This window comes from Zalophus californianus, chromosome 6 (assembly GCF_009762305.2).
Source record: "Zalophus californianus isolate mZalCal1 chromosome 6, mZalCal1.pri.v2, whole genome shotgun sequence".
Classification (NCBI taxonomy): Eukaryota; Metazoa; Chordata; class Mammalia; order Carnivora; family Otariidae; genus Zalophus; species Zalophus californianus.
The window spans coordinates 62,785,840-62,804,847 of NC_045600.1; the positions used below are offsets into that span (position 1 = coordinate 62,785,840).

A 19,008-nucleotide genomic window follows, 5' to 3' on the forward strand; every position below is an offset into this window, starting at 1 on the left:
TACGCATTTTGAGGGTTATTAGCAAGGCCAGTGAATTAACCCAATTGCATTCCCATAGCAAGTTCTGCTTTCCCCCTGGTAAAGCTGGTTGCAAAGCAATCTTGAGAGAAGTGACTTTGTCATTATTAAAAGGACTTTAAAGGAAACACATACAGTTTCTAAAGCCAAGTACCCACAGTAGAATATTTTTGTGACATTTGTTCCGAATGACTAACATTTTTATATTCCAGATATTAATAATGATCGTTCATTTGCTTTAAAGTATTATCATTATTTACTTCCTTCCTCTGTCTTGCCAAGAATGTGTTATGTCTTTTACACAATACCAAGACATCTGTCTTTTTAAGCACAGGATACTCACAGTATCTTTCGCAGAAACTATTTCTTTCATTAACTCTATGAAGCTTAAGAGTCTACAGCATAAGTAGAGGTGATGTGCCTCACGAAGAGGAGACAAAGAACAAAGGTTTTATAATAACGATGAAAATAGGAATCAATGTATCAGATATGGAGCCCTTACTAGTTGCCAGGCATGGCGCAAAGGGCTTTACAGGGGTTATTTTATTTAATTCTCTTATTGATCCTTGAAATATGCACGATAAAAGTCTGTTTTAAAACTCAGGATCTCCTTCTCTCACCCACTGCCTCAGACCACAGTCTCCATATTGGGTTGTCTGGGTTCAAATTTCAGCTCTATTATTTGCTAGCTCTATGAATTTGAGTAAGTTACTTGTCTAAGCTTTAGTTTCCCAGTCTGTAAAGAAGAGTAAGACTATTTTTTTCTGAAACATCTCTCAGCTCCGTCTCCACTGCAATCTCACGATCACGTCCCAGTTCAAGCCTCATCACCTTTGCAGAGACTCTCCCAGCCTCTGTTGGTAGTTTCCCCCTTCCCACACGTTCTTTTCCCTCCCCCATTCACCTCCCATGAAGATCCCAGTAACGCCCACAGACTTCCAGGTAAACCCTAAGCCCCAGGATTCGGTACCAACCTGACGTTCTCTCTAGACTCCTCTCCCGACCCTCTTTAACCCACCATGCTGAAGTAACTATGTGAACGCCTGTCTTTCTTGTAATACTGCATGTTCCCTGGAGGGAGAACTCTTATTGGTATCCCTCACGTCTAACTCTGGACTGGCACTAACAAGCGCTCAATAAATAATTTTTGAATCCAAATGAACAGAATGCTAATGCTAACTTTTGTATAGCCCCCATGCTGTATCCCCACAGAACCCCTTCCTACATCTTTAACAAAGCCCTGAGCACCTGGACATGCCATTCTCATCACCTGGAGGGTCCTTCTTTCCTTCTGCATTTGGTAGAACCACACTCACCCACCAAGTCCTGCTCAAGGATCACACAACCTGTGGCACCTTCTTTGATTCTCAATGGAGAATTCAAGCCTTTTCCCTCAGGTCTTCCTTTGCTTTTTGAGTCTTTCATAACGCTAGGTCTGCTCCTCAAAGATTTTATCACAATTACTTATTTCTATATCTATCTCCTTAGCCTGACTGGAGAAATGCATAAAAACAAGGACCATAACTATTTCTTGGTATTTGCAGTATCTAATTGCAAAATGCAGTACTCAATAATTCTATAAATACATATGTGTTGAATTAGTATGCAAATTAGTGATAAATCAACCATCATTTTGCTGAGAGGCCCTTGTGAGAGGGGACCCACCACCCCACCAACCCTTTACTCTGGGAATTTTGGGAGACCGCCCTTTCCAGGGCTCTACCCTTCTGCCCTTTCTGTAGGACTTAGGGACCAGTGTTGACAGTCCCTAGGTCATTAAACTTCTGCATCTGGATGCCTGAACTGAGTAAAGACAGGGACCTGCTTTGATGGCCTCCGGGAGGACATCCAATATCCTAGGAGAATTTCCATTTTTAGTCATAATCTGACCATGACCAGCCATTTAGGCCAGAAAAAGGGATAATCAAATACTAAGGCTAGAGAGCAGCACAGAGATTCTCCTCAGGTAAGCTCCAGACTTCCAAATTTTGACAGTGGGAGGAGTGGAACTGGAGGAGGGGATATATTTTTCTTCAGTTAGGTTGAGTACTACCCTAAGCATCCAAACCCAAATACCCAGGCTGCCTTCATGAAAGCTTAGCCGGCCATTCCCCTTGAGGATGGGATATTCCAGGCCATACAATCCTGAGGTAGCTAAAAAAGGACAATTACTCATCTAATGTTGGACAGACCAACCTCTGAGTAGGAAAGGTATGTAAATATGTGTGAGCCTTTGAGTTATAGCAAACTAAAAATTATAAAGCCAAGGCCCTTCGTTTAGCTTACTAGGCATGTCATTTGAGGTCCTGGTCCCATGTTGGTTTCTTCACCTTGACATAAATGTTTCAAAGCTAAGATCAAAGGACCTAAATCAAGGGAACCAAATCAAGCCTGACTGGATACACTAGATCAACAGGAATACCACAGACGAGGCCACACCGAATACTGACAAAATACCTTTAAGAATGATCTACAGTAGGGGATGCCTGGGTAGCTCAGTCATTTAGGTGTCTGACTCTAGATTCCGGCTCAGGTCATGATCTCAGGGTGGTGCGGTCGAGCCCCACATCAGGCTCCGTGGTCAGCCCAGAGTCTGCCTGTCCCTCTCCCTCTGCTCTTCTCCCCACTTGTGTTCTCTCTCTCAAATAAATAAAATCTCAAAAAAAAAAAAAAAAAAAGAATGACCTAGAGTGTCATTAATGCTAAGGGTGCATATTTTCTTCACCAAAACATCTAATCTCAAAAGAGAAATTAGAATACAGTGATATATACATAGCATGTAAGGATGCCCACCAGGTTCCTATTAATGTCAATCGCTGCTTTATGTCACTTTGCAAGATCTGTGAAATTCCCTAACATGTTTAAAGCTTAATAAATGTTTTATAACTTGCTGGCAAAGTTATTATAATAGAAGAAGCACAGCAACTTAACAAAAGTCCCCCAAACTGTTGATAAATAGGTTCCCAATACAGAGACAAATTAAAAAGAACAAACAACATAAATCATTCTTTTCTCCTATACCTATCCAGTTATCTATCAGGAATTGACGATTTCAACAAAGATGGAAGGTTACATAAACAAATGGTTGAAATCGAAAGTAGAGATATAAATTGGCCTCCAATGCATAACTCTTGCCCATTGGTTATTCCTGTTCGAGATACTAACTTGAGATAACACGAGATAAACCCACCCTTTTCTCTTTTTAAGAAGGATTCTGGGGAACGCAAGAGATGAAAAGGTGAATTGGTTATGCTGAGTCACTCAGCTTGCTATTAGGGCAATTATGATGAGGTAAGAAAAGTACTTACTGAAAGGCAAATACTCATGTTTTATGGACTTGAGTCTCATTTTTCACACCGAAGCAGAAAAAGCTGTTTACGGTCACTCTTAGATTTGTTAACTATTTTTCTATGATAGAAGATAGACAACAATTCACATGCATGGATTTAAATCATTTGGTCCTCATTTTCCTTGAGCACTACTACACTGGCCAAAAAAAACCTAATTATCTACGTGCTAATGAGTGCGCGCCACTGATCTGCGGGTATACATTCTTCATCGTCACCACCTTCCTCCAACGACCGCCACTCAGAAATGACTCGTGGGTGCTTAAAAGCTATCATTCAAAGAGTCCAGGTTGGTCGTCTGAAAATTAGCTATGATAAGGCTACCATCACTGCTTTTGACAGCTGTCTTAGCAGAGACCCAGACACACAGTCGTGCCTCTGCCTGCTCATGCCTTGGTAGCTGTGTCATTTGGATGCCAACTGCCGGCATAACCCGAGCAGATGCAGAACCCATATGTGCAACTCCAGATAAAATTTCCAAAGCACTGGCATCTGGACATCAGCTTTTCTTTGCTGGCCCCACAGCTGAATGTTCTGCTAGACCTGATTGTTTCTCTGCTGGGGGTCAGTCTGCTACCGCCCTGTTGTGTTCATTGGCACTTCCTAGACTTCGGTGTGTTTGAAAACCGTAAGCTAGATAATCACCTCACACTGCAGCACACTGGGAATTTACCTATTCCGTCAGCTTCTGGGTGAAAGTCTTATCAAGGGAAATCTGAAAAATACTGGTGCTGTTTCTTAATTTTTAAAAATTAAAACAACAACAACAACAAAACAACTCCAAAGATGAGACACAGACAGGACAGGGTCTAAAATGGGTATAGGAAACCTTGTATTTTTGTGCACCAAGTTTCCAACAGGGAAAATGAGCATGACAAGAAAATGCACCATGGCAGCTGTATTCGTGTCGGTGTTTGTCGGATTCTGTGGCAGCTTCCCACAGCACTAGAACAGCTGTGTGGCACACGCACCTACCCCGAGAAAAAGCAAAGGAGGGTTTTTCTCTACACATCACTTCTCTTCACTTGCTCCTTTGCAAGTGAGCCACTGGATGAACGTTTTCTTCCAGGTGGGAGTAACAAAATGAGAAAAAGATGCTTCCTGAGTGTGAACCATCATAGATGAAAAATTCGAAAGCTTTCCTCCAGGGAGAAAGAATAGCTTGATAATAAATTGACAATGACGTGTCCTCCTGCTCATCTGTGCCAGCTTTGCCAAAGCAAAGACCCTCCCTTCTGTGCAGACCAAACCTACTCCTTTTCCAGGGGATGAATAGAGTCTCCATCTTGGTGCCCAGTGTCTCCCCCATGCCTCAGTGAGGAAGAATGGGGAGAAATGAGCATTGTTTGATGGTTATGAACTCCATCAATTAAATTTCTGGGCGACAGATGCAAATGTGCTACATAGACTGGTATTTCTGAGAGGAACATAAGATAGATTAAGATTTTGTATAATCTTAATTGTGTAATAAACATTGTACAACGATACTGTTAATAGAACACACACAGAAACTTTAAAATAATGCTGGGTGCTGACTTCAGATTCAAATGATTTAATCTCAAACTAAAGTTAAAATCTTTAAAATCTGTCCATTTTGAGGCAATTAAGTTAAGATACAGAATTAAAATGCCACATTTTCAAGGTTTTATTTCTTTTATATCCTAAGGTGGGTGCCTTCGTTTAAGTAGGAAACCAAACCACTTTTATCAACGCCTATATTTTGGTTGAAATGAACCTGTGCTACCAAGCATTTCACATGAAATAACTTAGATTTGGTGTTTCAAACTTAAGTTTATAAAACACAAAAACTCTCATTCATGGCTTATTTTACATACACAAACAGAAAACAAGGAAGGCAAACACAGCCAAGTACTCCCTCCATGATAACACGTGGATCTCAAAGTTTATTTATTATTTTTTTAATACCCTGGAGAACAGCCGGCATATATTTTATTCCCAATATTGTCTTCTGGCGGAATGATTCATGTAAATAAAGTAGCAGATTATAACATACTGGAGAAAGAAAGAAACATTTAGAAGGTTATGTTTTCCAGTTCTGAAGAACTCAAACATAAAAATCACCCCTAGGTATCTGAGGAATGTAGAGGAACTGACTGGCCCTTAGGAAGTTTGACCACCTCTATTCCTCTGTTTAGTATTCTTCCTAAGTGCAATCATGCAAAGCCTTTAGAAGGAATTGTCCTCTCTTTCAAAGGGGTTTGACTTGGGCACAGTTAATCATCACTGTGATAAAGCAATTAAAGGTATTCCTAATTAGGACTAACCCAAATGTAAGTAATCAGAAAATTAAGGGGAAAATGACATTATGATGAGACTGTGTTTTCTTTAATGACCTCTTGGCTGAGAAGGACATTCTCACATCAGTGCTTAGGGACTTGGGTACATAATGCATTAACCCTACTAAGAGCCTGGCATGTAAATGTCTTCTTCGAGTGACAGCAATACACCTTGGAATCATTTAGTATCGCTGACTTAATTACACTGCCCAAAACATAGGAAGCAATTAATGATCAATGGGCTAGAAGTTTCATGCATTGTTTATACAAATTCAAGTCATTCTACAAACATACTGAGCACCTACTGAGCTCACAACACAGTAGAGGACACGGAGATGAACAAGGCATGACTGCTATTTTCAAGCTGCTTACCATCTAGTAGGAGACACAAGACACATATGAGAACATTTTAGAATTTTTTTTTCCCAAAAACACACACGGGTACATTCGTGTATATCTAAATGGACAATTTTTAAGTATATTGATGATAGCTGGCCCTGAAAATGGTACTCCGTTTCCTAAGTTTTAATTGTAAATGTGGTCACGGGCATTTTAGATCCTGTCTCCAGACCCACACCCTTCATTCCAGATTAGAATACAGAAATTTATTATAAACTCTTCGCGAGAAGGAATAACACCTAAATATTCTCTGCAGTTATATTTGCTATGTCTTCTAAACAGCAAGCTATGAATACTTGTTCAATATGAATATATTGAGGGTCTGTATTTTTCCTCTGAATTGGACCACACTTGAGAGGTCAGTTATATATATTGCCTGGGTTTTTTATGTATTCTAGGTTTTCAAAAATAATGGGCAGTGATCTCAGTGTCAAAACCTGTCCCCCATCCCCATCTCCCAACTGTAATAATTCAGAACAATCTCCAAGGATCAAGGACATACAATCTAATAATAATTTAGATATTGATCAAATTAAATACTATAATCTCCCTTTGGAAGAGTGCTAGGAGTTAAAGATCTTAAGGTGAATGCATATGTCAGTGGCAAAATCAGGATTTTTTTTTTTTAACTAAATGGTTTTTAAACAGTTATTTTCAACGGATGTGACTAAGGGAAAAAATGCAGCATGTAGAAACCAGAAGAGTATTCTCTCCCACCTCTATTTTCATGTTAAGCATGGCACTCTTTGGGGAGAAATCACTTCGCGCTTTTTAAAGTTTCTGAAGTTTTTCTGAAAATCAGGCTAAACTCTTCCAACATGGTTGCATGAGATTGTATTAGACACAGCTTTGTTGATGTGGCCCGAAATGATTCTGCTTGTCTTTCAGCCGCTGCAGGCCGTCCCAAGTCTCCATTTCTGTTAATGACCTATTGCTTCTGTCTGATTCAATACAGCCCACTGGCTATGGAAATGGCAAGTCTCAGCAGGAGACGACAAAATGGTCAGCAAACAGGGCTGAGCCATGTCATTTTCCTCAAATACTTTCCCAGGAATGAAATGACAAGCTTTAAAATGTTGTCTTCTGCTCAGGGCAAATATTTCTTTATTAAACAAAAGTACATGTCCTCTAGTTTCTATTCAAACCAGAGCTTAAAGTATGTTGAAAAACTTCAATAGTACAATGATTTAATACCTACTATTTCCCTTATAATTCCTCTCTTTCTCCCTCTCTCTCTCTCTCTCTCTCTCATGTCCACTTCGGGTTCCAATACCAGCTGTGCCCATCACTAAAAGCTGTGGGTCCTTAGCAAGTCACTTTACCAGAGTTTCTTCCACCCTTAAATGGGAATGATGACAGTACCTAATTCAAAAGATGGGCCAGGGGACCAACCAGTGAATATGTGTCACACAGTAAGTCTCAATAAACGTGGCTGAATACATCTTATTCCCCCAAGCTTTGCATAGCTCTGTATTGAAAATCTGCATCCATCCCAATTACTTTGTGCTTGGATCCAATTTTTTAACCATTCAGTTTTAGAGAATCCACAAGTTACCCTACGTTCCAGTGTTAGGAAGGGTGAGTCTTTCCCATACAAAGTTCCCTTTCTCACTTAAATGAAATCCTTCAGACACGCTACAGTGAAGACATGATGAGTAGGAACGGAGGCATCCCACCAATTTCAGTATAGGACACGTCCTGAGGAGGGATTGTTTTATTTCAGCTGGCAACGTTGCCCCAATACAAATTCTTTCACTATATCGTAGTCTTCAGGTAAAGCCAGGTTAAATGATTATCAATTAGTTACCAGTCTGTCACATACTGTTTAGTAACCTTCCAGTACTGTGAATCGTGTGATCTATACTAATCCAGTTCCTTCTTAAAAACAAAAACAGAAACAAAACTAGTAATCATACAGCTTAGCTGTGAATCCAGTGAAACTCATCATTCAGCCAAATTAACTGGTCCCAACTCAAAGGACCAGGCTTGGGTACTTCATATTTAGAAAGACCCAACAATGTCTTCCAGAAGATTAAATGCTGTCTAAATTCTGGATTGGGCTTTTACATTCAGTCCACCTAATTGTGATCTCAAGAGAGGATACAGTTGATCTTACTATGCATTATTAAATAGTTACTGAGTTTTATCTCCTATGTGACTACAATTCTAAAAGTATAATTTAAAATGTCATTGAACTATCCTTATGGATTAAAGATGCAATTAAAATAGTCATTGATATTATCATCTGCCTTTGTATTTATGTAGAACTCACAGCCTTCCCGCTTAGAAAAAAAAGAAATTTCTGTTCCTTTAGGTCAATTCTACCCTCGGTCTAATCTCCACACCAGACTAAATTTCCTAAAACACTGTATCGCCCTAAAATGAAGGATGAGAGTGGATTACTGCAGAGGGCATTTTTCTGATGGCCTAAAGGGTCACCTGCATTTTTTAAATCTTTAGAAATAAGGGGATAGCTGCTCTGACAGGACAGTTCCTGCAGCGGCCACCTGGCCTCATGGGAATTTGACAAGGCTCTTCTGCGCGGGTAATCCAACGATACACATCGTATTCATCCAGGGATAATACATATTTATAATAATTTTGCTAATTCACCCAAATGCTTTTTTTTCCCCAACAGAGGCAAAATAACACCGTATGGGCTTTTTCTTCTCTCAGGCAGCTGTCACCTGCTATTCTGCTGTCACCAAATAACACAGTCTCATGGATTCCTTACCTCGCAATCCTAAATCATCAGATCCTGAATTGGAAAGGGTCTGGAAAGTAACATTCACAAGACACTAGGAGACCTAATAAAAACAGCAGGAGTCTTGGTGACCTGGAGCATCTGACCCAGCTCCCGGGCCGGCCCACAGGTATGTGTCTGCCTGTAGTAGAGAGTGGAGCCCAGTAGTAATCCCTGTACCCTCTAGCAGGACCCCTATCGTGCCTTCTTATTACTAGTGCCTACAGGTATTGCTGACGGCGGTCTTGTAATAGACATAGTATTACCCAAGTCCGGCTCAGAAGAAAACCACTTGCCAACATGTATCAGCCGTAATGTGCTGTGTAATTTTCCTCTTGAAATCAGCTGTTCCTTCCACAACTGTTTTCAAAGGACAAGGATAACAATTTCATCTCAGCTGATTTGCAGAAAGTCCAATGTACAAAGGGAAACAGACGTCCAAGAGTGAGAAATCTTTGTTTTCTTATTTACTTCATCTTTCGTGGCTGCATTTTTTGACTTTTCAACATTTCTTCCTTTGTTTTTTTTACTTTGTGCAGTTAGGAAGCGATATCTGACCACATACAGGTGCATACACGCATGCACACATCCACGCACAAAGAGGGACAACTATTTAGGGAAGATTCTTCGGCAATCATCTTCCTGTCTTCAAAAACCTAGTGAAGTAGACTACAGATGTGACATCATCGTAAAATAACTGTTCGTTTATCTGTTCAATTTAGCTCTTATTGTATTTAGAGAATTTTTTAATATCTTAAACTAATTTTGACTCCGTTCTTCTGAACCAGACTTTCCCCAAGTGTTTTGCAGAATCCTAGTGTTCAGGGATGCTCACAAGTGTCTGCAATCGGCTTAGTTTGGGAAACAAAGCACATCATCACCCCCACCCCCACCCCACCCCTGCAAATGTTTCCTCAAACCCAAAAGCTCACAGAATCCAAAAGGCCTGTGAGATTCTGGATAGTCAGATGAGAAAGCAACCCTCGCCATATTGACTGTGTTTTGGTTCTCTGATAAATGATAATGAGCTGGTGCCACTCTATTCTGTCATTCATAGCTGAGGCTGGTTACAAGAATATAATGTTTACTACCACCAAGGACTATTCTACAGCCCGAAAGAACACTGTAATATGGCCCAGATTTGCAGATATCTACATGCATCAGGAAATTATTCATATTCATATTTGACACATAACCCTAAGATTTGCTAAGGCCTCTATCCACTTTGAAAATTGAAAGTATAATTATCCTTCTGTTCCAGTTTAATCTCCAAATAATGCAGCAACCCTTAGTGCCCGCAAAAGAATTAAAGATATCTTTCCATACCTTGGAAGCAATCTTCCTAACAGCAGGCTCCAAACAAAAGCTGCCCAACCACAATAAAGCTCTTCTTCTTCCTCCCCGACCTCTACCATATGGGACCACTCTACAGAACACCAAGTCCCAGTGAGGCCAGGACCCTCAAAAACTCCCACAGACATGAACACCAGACTTGAAAGGGTATGTGTGGTTGGGTGAAGGGGGCAAAGTGTGTAACTCTAAGCGTGCAGCCCCAGGAAGTGCTTGTGGACCAGCCCCAAGCTGGGGAATCACATTCCCACCTGTTACTTCAGGGAGCAGCTCCATGGGCCACTTCGGTTGCGTACTCATGGTGCAGCGGGCACTGTGTGTAGTGTCCCATCTCATTCTTACAGCAGTGGAGGGGGCGAGAATCACTACCGTCGTGATTTGGGATTGAGAGTATAAATAAGTTACCCAAGCCTATATAATTAAGATCAGGAGTTCAAACCCTGGTATAACTGATCCAAAAGCCTCTCACCTAAGTTACACTGAACTGCGCTGGTTTCTTTTGTTATCAGTCTTCTCAACGCTTACTGGGAATGCTGAGAGACAATACCGTGACTCATCTTTGTATCTCAGTATTTTCTCCACTCTGAGGCAAATAAGGCACTCAGTAAATATTTACTAAATGGAAGCCTATTATTTTTAGATTTATTGTCTCATTTTCCTAGATCCTGGGTATCTCAGATGATTTTGTGGCTAGAAAGTCCTCACTTACTATTAGCGCTAGTTCTAGTCACGTGGCCAAAACCCCCAGCTTTCCTCCACAGGAAGAGTTACCTCAAACCCTTCCACTCCCCTTCCCCACACCTCTCATACTGCTTATCAGTGAAGAATGCCATATGTCTATTCTGCAAACCAAAGTTAGTAAGGTGTGTGAAAACCCAAAGGGATATGTATGTACCTGCCACACAGATATACACACCATCATGAAAATCCTTCCAGGAAGTACCCTCTTCTGCTCTTGATGTGGAAAGATGTCCTTTCCGGCACTACAGATGATAGCTTTTGGGCAACATGCATGAGAAGAATCCTATGTGCACTTCAATGTCTCCTTCACATAATTTGTAGCAATGGGTGATGACTGCTTTTACCTTCTATTTCTTCTGGACTTCTGACTGGCTGTTCATTCCCACTTTTCTAAGCAAACTGAGGAGACTATACAGTATGATGAAAAAAGTAACAGCGTATCCCATTTTAGTCCAAAGGAAATGTTGATTCTGGAGTCCCCTCATAAACTCTACTTTTTCTAGTTGCTAATGAGATTGTTGTAACAACTCCTTTGGTTGTTCTGAGAATGATTTTCACTCTCAAGGTGAAAATATATTCTTACCACCAAATTTAAAATTTTTATTGTGAGCCAGTTAGTATATACTACCAAATATAAATATCATTCATGTAAACAGATAATTGATGTTGTGTTCAATGAAAATATTTATCTTGCTTTTAACCTGAGAGGATTAAGAAAGTTCCTGTATTCTGATATTGGTAATGATACCAGGAAGCATTAACAGTTTCCTCAAGACCTTGCGCATTATTCTGGACTACTCAACATACAGAGGAATACTAGCAGACACTTAAACACATTGTATATATCAAGTTCTGGACTAAGCACTTTCAACTATAATATCTCATTCAGTCCTCACAACATGCCTTTCGGGAAAATTTTCGCTACTATTTTCTCCATTTTAAAGATGAGGAAATGGAAGCTTGGGGCGAGAGACTGTTCTAGGTCTACACAGTTACTAAGTGAGCAAATTGGGATGTGAACTCAAGTTAGATGGATGCCAAAATCCATGCAACAGAAGAATCTGCCATACTCTGCCCTGCATCTAGAAGATGTGGATAGAAACCGACCTGGGAACAGAGGGGTGAGATGAGGCTCTAGCTCTGGGGCTCTGGGGTTAACTGTGATTTTGCTAAGAACTTTTTTTTTTTGGTTCATTCATTTATTCACCAGATATTTCTTGAGCATCTATTATATGAAGGACTGAAACTCTGCACTTGGAATATTCTAGTATTAGCACTTGTTTGGCCCACCTCTGAAGGATACAGGAAGCTTATACTACATTTAATGGGATTTGACCTTTTCAGAGAAAAGTTTCATGAGTTATTTTTCCAAAGTGTGGCAAATCAATAGCCCCAGTGTTTCCTATGGTTTTTTTATATACAATGAGGTAAAGCAGCAATGATTTTTTTAAAGGACAGGTTTAAACTTTCACAACCATAAAATATTTCCTCATACTCAATCACAAATATGATATTACATGACTCACTAATTTTGAATAATAAATTACTTTGTCCCTTAAAATGCAATGCTAAGGCAATACAGTTATTGTGAAATAATAGTTTGGCCATCAACCTCTGTGTGCTTTAGTGCTTCAGTTTTGAGGATGGACATTTTGATAAAACACACATTCTTCGGTTAATGTGAAGACCAGTGAGCTAATCCTTGGCAAACCACACTGAGATTCTCCAATGAAACCAAGTTCCTAAGGATAAAACATTAATCTAGATAGAAAATACATGCAAGGGTCAGAGCGAAGCCTACTTCTCACAGCCCAGCAACTTTGATGACTTGCACATTGCAGGTAGGAGACCGAGCTGACTCCTCTAATATTCAGTTGCCAAATTAGATAAAGGACAGACACATCTCTGTCATAAACCCTCTTTCAAAAGTTATGATTCACTCATAGACGTATTTCATTTGAAACTCAGGTCAGTTTCTAACAGAAGTTGTGAATTAACTTCCAACACTAAAAACATTTTCCTATCAGTGCCAGTATCTTATTTGAGGTAAGGAAGTGAGACAGGTGAACAACAGACTGAAGAAATTTCTACTTCTCTTTCTTTTCTTTTTAAATAAAAACATTATAAACCTTACTTCCAATTGTTTTACAGCTCAATTGATAAGGTGTGTTCCTTTTTTTTGTTGTTCAAGAAAATTTAAAAGCAACTAATTTAAATATGCAAAATTATCTTGAGTTGTTCATACAAGTGAACTTAAAAGCCGTGCAACACAGGAAAATTAAGTAATTATGCCTCCAAGTTATTTACTGCAATTAAGCTCATTTATCATATGCAAATTAGTGCAAACTGGTCTCATTAGTTACTAAATTACTCAATATGAGCTGAACAATGTAGCACTCCAGTTTGTAATGAAAAATCCCTGTAGAGGCAAGCAGTATCAATTAAGCTAATTTGCATATGCAAATATATTCACTAACTTTCTCTTTTTCTATATTTAGTTTTACATTTTCTTACCACTCTGGATCACAGGGAGACTATAGGGTCGCTTACCTTCCTCTCCTTCCTCTATCACAGCTAAAGAATACCTCTATTATTTGAAGTTATCGTATTTTATTTTAGCACTGATATCCAGCAGGGTGACACTTGGCCAACAAGGGCCACCAGGAGTAAGAATATGCAACTTCCTGGAGATAATCATTTCTTTTATAAGTTCCAATGAAATAATAAATAAGGGTGAAATTCCAATTCATCAATAAAATGAACAACAGACTTGAACGTTATCACTTTCTTTCAGAGAAGTTTTTTAAAAATACTGCCATCAAATGTAAAATGAATGCTGGCTTGGCTAGGCAGCATCTTAAAATAATTTGGATCTTGTACTAGTCAGTTTTGGAGCTGTTTTAGGTATTATTCACTTTGCTTTGTCCAGATGTTTGAATTGTACTCGTCAACCTTTTATTTTTCTCTTGCCGATTAAAGGAGATGCTGAGAACAATACATTTGGCATTCTCTACCCCCAACCTCAACATCGTTTTAAGTAGCTTCCTCTGCCTATAGAGCTCATGTACTTTCTCTGAAGAATCTTTTTCTTAGTCTCCTACAATTGAATGGGTCTCGGAGACTGGAGCAGGACTGTGACTAGAAATACTTGAACAATAACAAAGATATAAAACGTCACAAGATACAATCCGTTTTCCTTATTACATCAACTACAAATTTTTAAATACTTCTGGTAGGGAACCTGTATGTTTTTCTCTGACAATAATTCTGCAGGACCAAAGCAGTATGCAAACTAGTCATGATTTCAGGACATGTCCTTAACCAATCTTCAGAATGTGATTAGTAATGGCATCAGAATTGCAAGGTAAACCTTGATCTGATTTTTTCCCAAATCTGATCCCGAACAGCTTTTTTTTAAACCTAGGTCCTTCTTTCACTTGAGATAGGAATCTACTCTGTATTCTGTGGCTGAGGTGTTGAGGGAAAGAAAAGCCTCATGATGAAAATCTGACACTTCATTGAGAAATGGTGCTGTCCATCTTACCCATACAAATCTCTGACTACTTTGCCTATCAAATGGAAAAATAGCTACATTTGAGTTACCTTCCTCCCCACCATTTTAGGTAAATACATACCTTAATTAAACTGTTCTGCTAAGGCAAAGACCATATCTATATCTTCTACAAGAGGGTTGTTCTATCAATAAATGAGCCTTGCAAAAACATCTCCCTCATTTTGCCAGGGAAGATAGGCAGTCGCCTAACCACTGTGCCCAGCCTTTTCTAAACAACTCCAGGTCAAACAAACTCAAGTGTTATAATCCTACAGTGTTTTTGATGGTTCTCCCTTGGTCTGCCCACAGGATTCTCCTGTAGTTTGGGGCTTAAATGTTCTAAGAGCAAAACAAAATGTCTTAATGCCCAGAAATAATGCAGGGACGATGGCACACATATAGGAGGGTTCATGCAATACAGCCAAGTGCAAAGTGACACATGGGTACCATGTTTCTGCTATTATCTCCCATTAGGGCATTTCTTAAAGAATATTCTTTTTATTCTCCTAAGACTATGATTTTTTTTAATAAAACATGTGGGTACCTATTATGATTGTATTCATCTAGGTCACAAAATGTCATTTATTTTAATGTCCACAACTAGTTATGGATGAAGACCACCCTTCAATCACTTTGTAAGTATGTAGTAGTTGTGAGTACTGATACATATTACACAACGTCATATATGTATAGGTAGTTTGTATTTAACATACACATATAGGTAGTTCACCATAATGTGCTCACAATGAATACAAACATAAACCTTAAAAATTTTCCATATACCAGGTCTGATTTGATTGTTTTAACACCTGTGAGATGAGTACAACAGCATTGCTATGGAGTATGCAAAAACAATACTGCAATTTTATATAACAATTATGTAAGCATTATTTACAGAAAGAAAAAAACTTAAAACCTTCTGCTAAGGGCATGCAAATAATTAAAGCACTCCATTCATAAATCTTCACCTAAGGGAAAGTCATTCCACTAGTTAATTTTACGAGTTATGAAGATGATATTTGTTACTATTTTGTGTTTCATTAACTTTGATAAGTAAAATATGGATATTCTATCTGTTCTCTAAGTTGGGAAAGTAAAAGTAAATAACACTCATAATTTTTGGTATTAAAGAAGTCATGAAGTGGGAACAACAATGCCCTAAGAGAACTTTCAAAGCAGGAACCAGATTAGTGCTTAGTCACATATACTATATTCAGGAAAGACCCCCACATAATGACCTAAAGTTCTTGGATTCTTTTCTTAGCTTGTAGCAAAAAGCACAATTTCTAAACCTGACCCCTTGCCTTTCTGCTCCCCATGTGATTAATAAAAGTCAAAGAAGAATAAAGTGAACCAAAATGCCTTGACTCAGTCCTAATGCATACACTCCAGTCCAGCAGTTGCAAGGCTGGTATCACTTGAACCCTCAACTCTCCTGCAGAAGATACCTCCATCTTGAAATTCATGCCTGAAACAGCTACAGGTTCACTGGGGCTACGGTACTGATCACAGTCATTCCAGAAGCCTCCATGTGACAATGTGACTGGTAGCCCCAGAGCTGCCCAGGGCACAGCCTAGCCAATTACCTTGCCTACATACACCAGTATTAGGCCGTTAAATTGGAAAATGACTTTGCACATCTCTTTTTTATATTGATAGAATCACCATTAAGCTAAATTGTTCCCCATCTCAGCAGAAAAGAAGTCAGATTTTAAAGGATACGCCAATACATGGCTAATAAGATACATGTAGCAAAAACATATATTGCAGTCAACAACATGGGTGAAGCAAAAATTAACAAGTCTGTCTTAATCCCTCACCTCAAACTCTCTACACCAAGGGGTCCTTAGCCCACTCTCCCATGAAACATCACTGGGGACACAGGCAGGGAAGCATGGCACTTGGTGCTGAGAAGTCACAGGCATTTACTGAACCCCACCTGGGTATTCAGAACTGACCTCTACCTTATCTTCCACGTCCCACATTTCCCATGCCTACCGTGTTGACTACACAGGTTTTTATCAGATATTTGCACGTGAAGGAAGGGGAGGGGAGAGGGAAGAAAGAATTCATCCCTGTCCTCAAGAATCAACCAGATTCTACCATGAACCCTCTTGAAGAAAAATATGGAAACCATCTTATGCTTGCAAACCACTGAGATATTGCTGAATGCGGTACAGGTAAGGGTCTATGGGCTCAAGAGCCCCCTGCAAGGAGGGAAGAACACTAAGAGAGCTTAGAGAAGGCTCTTCTTGTTACTACCATTTCCCAACCCCTTCCTACCCACAATTCTACTATTTCATTTAGAGGAGTATATACACCTCTTCCCATGCCGTAACTACTGGTACTAGAATCAGATGATAAAAAATTATAATTTCAATGACAATTTCAAGATTATCTAGTACAACCATACTTGGAGGCCTGACTTTCTTGAAAGCATCCCTACCAAGGCACTTATACTTCCCCTTAGAGACAAAGACTTTGAACATACTTCAGAAGTGAACAGCCCTATTTAGTTTTCTTGAATGAAGGTGATTTTTTTTTTTATCCCTTTCTCTCTTCTGCACTCTGAAGCCACACAGAATGTATCTAACCCTTTTTTCATATGAGGTCTTCAAATATAGAGAAAGGACATTAATATCCTTTCTAAATCCTGACTATACTGAACTTCACCAAACCCTTCATCCACTCCTCATGTGATATGATTTCTAGTTCCCATACCAGTCTGGTTATTCTATTCTAAATGGCATCCAGTTGTCTATGTTTCTCTTCAAGTGTGTTGTCTAATCCCAGGGTGTGACCAATCCCAGGAGAAGAAGAGCCCAGCAGCCTCCTTCTAGATGCCCAACTCTCTTAATGACACCAACTGTTGAACTGACATTTGGAATAACCATGATATACTCTATTTACATTAAGCTTATGTTCAATTCAAACTCCTCTAAGTTTTGTGTTTAAAATTAGTTTTAAATTCTTGCAGCTCCTGGGGCACCTGGGTGGCTCAGTCGTTAGGTGTCTGCCTTCGGCTCAGGTCATGGTCCCAGGGTCCTGGGATCGAGCCCCGCATCGGGCTCCCTGCTCCTCAGGAAGCCTGCTTCTCCCTCTCCCACTCCCCCTGCTTGCATTCCCCCTCTCGCTGTGTCTCTCTCTGTCAAATAAATAAATTAAAAAAAAAATCTTAAAAAAAAAATTCTTGCAGCTCCTAAGTCACCCTTCCTTGAGGACTCTGGACTCAAATTTCAGAATGAATTGAGACGATAATAATCTGAGGCTACTGTTTGGACCATTTCTTTCACTGACTAAGTCTTATGCACTGACTGCTTCTGAATATAAACAGGAGTCATCCCGAATCAAGTCAGAATTTAACAATATATATACAGCATGGCTCATATAAAACTTATAGAGGAGATTCTGAACAAAGTGTGTACAGGAAAAAAGGAAATAAAAATTTGAGGATCTAGGAAGAAATACCCTTTCTGTATCCCTGAAACTAATCTACTGCCAAGGTAACTCAAAATGTTGTGTGCATGACAGAATAGCAAATCCCAAGGTGTACTTCAATACACATCAGTTATATAGGAATTTAATGGATATTAATGGAGAAATGGCAAACACCAGAATAAGCAAAAATAAGCCAAGTAAGGCTGTTCAGGGCCTTAAATTTGCAAATATGAATTGTGACATCTCAGACCTAATGAATCATCAAAACTGTCTCAAAAGGCTGTTAAAAATCATCAATTTCTGGACCTCACCCTGAAGATTCTGATTTAGTAAGAATGTGTCCTTCAAACAAGTGTCTCAGATGATTCTGAAGCTGCCAACTCATGAACCACCTCAGAGAATCACTGGGATATGACCACGGAGAATCTGATGCTAACAGTTTTTCTGGGTACATATCGTCAGGAATAATATGCTAGGTCCAATGAAAAGCATAACCAACTTTTCCAAATAAGCTGCCTAACTATCCTGAACGTGTCTCTAATTCCATATTAAAAATGTATCTGACATAGTTTTAAAAAAAAAAAAAAAGAAAAGAAAAAACAAGTTTTGGCCATGTCAACATATGTCCTGGAAGCATAAACAATGTAGGACAATTATCCCTGGATGTGTCCAAGTCACAGCAAAGTCTTAAGGAAAAAAATCTTTTTGAGTAAGCGAGATGCAGGGTTTGGGATGAATCTTATCCAGGACTAAATGACTGCAGTTCCATCCTAGTAACCCTCACATTTACCTGCCATGGAATTCATTGGCAAAATCAATTATGATTATTTGTCTCCGTTTACTTAAAAACATACTTTTAAAATTTCATTCTGAGAAAGCTTGTAATTTGGGGAAGCAAACGTTAAGATTGAAAGCACTTACGAATACAAACTCAAGCAAAGAACAACTGAAATTTGGCAGCACATAAAAATGTCACATTACTGTCACAACAGAATTTTGCTCTTCCAAAAACAATATATAGCTCCAAAGACACACACATATATCCACTTACAAATGCAGCACACACACAATCATTCTGGGAACAGCCAGCTACTATACATTGCACATCAACTGAATAGTGCA

At 39.3% G+C, this 19,008-nt stretch overlaps 1 protein-coding gene across 1 annotated transcript in view; it reads right to left on the reverse strand.

Moving 5' to 3' along the window:
- Window positions 1–19,008, reverse strand: part of NPAS3 (neuronal PAS domain protein 3) — an 841,130-nt gene that overhangs the window by 412,387 nt on the left and 409,735 nt on the right.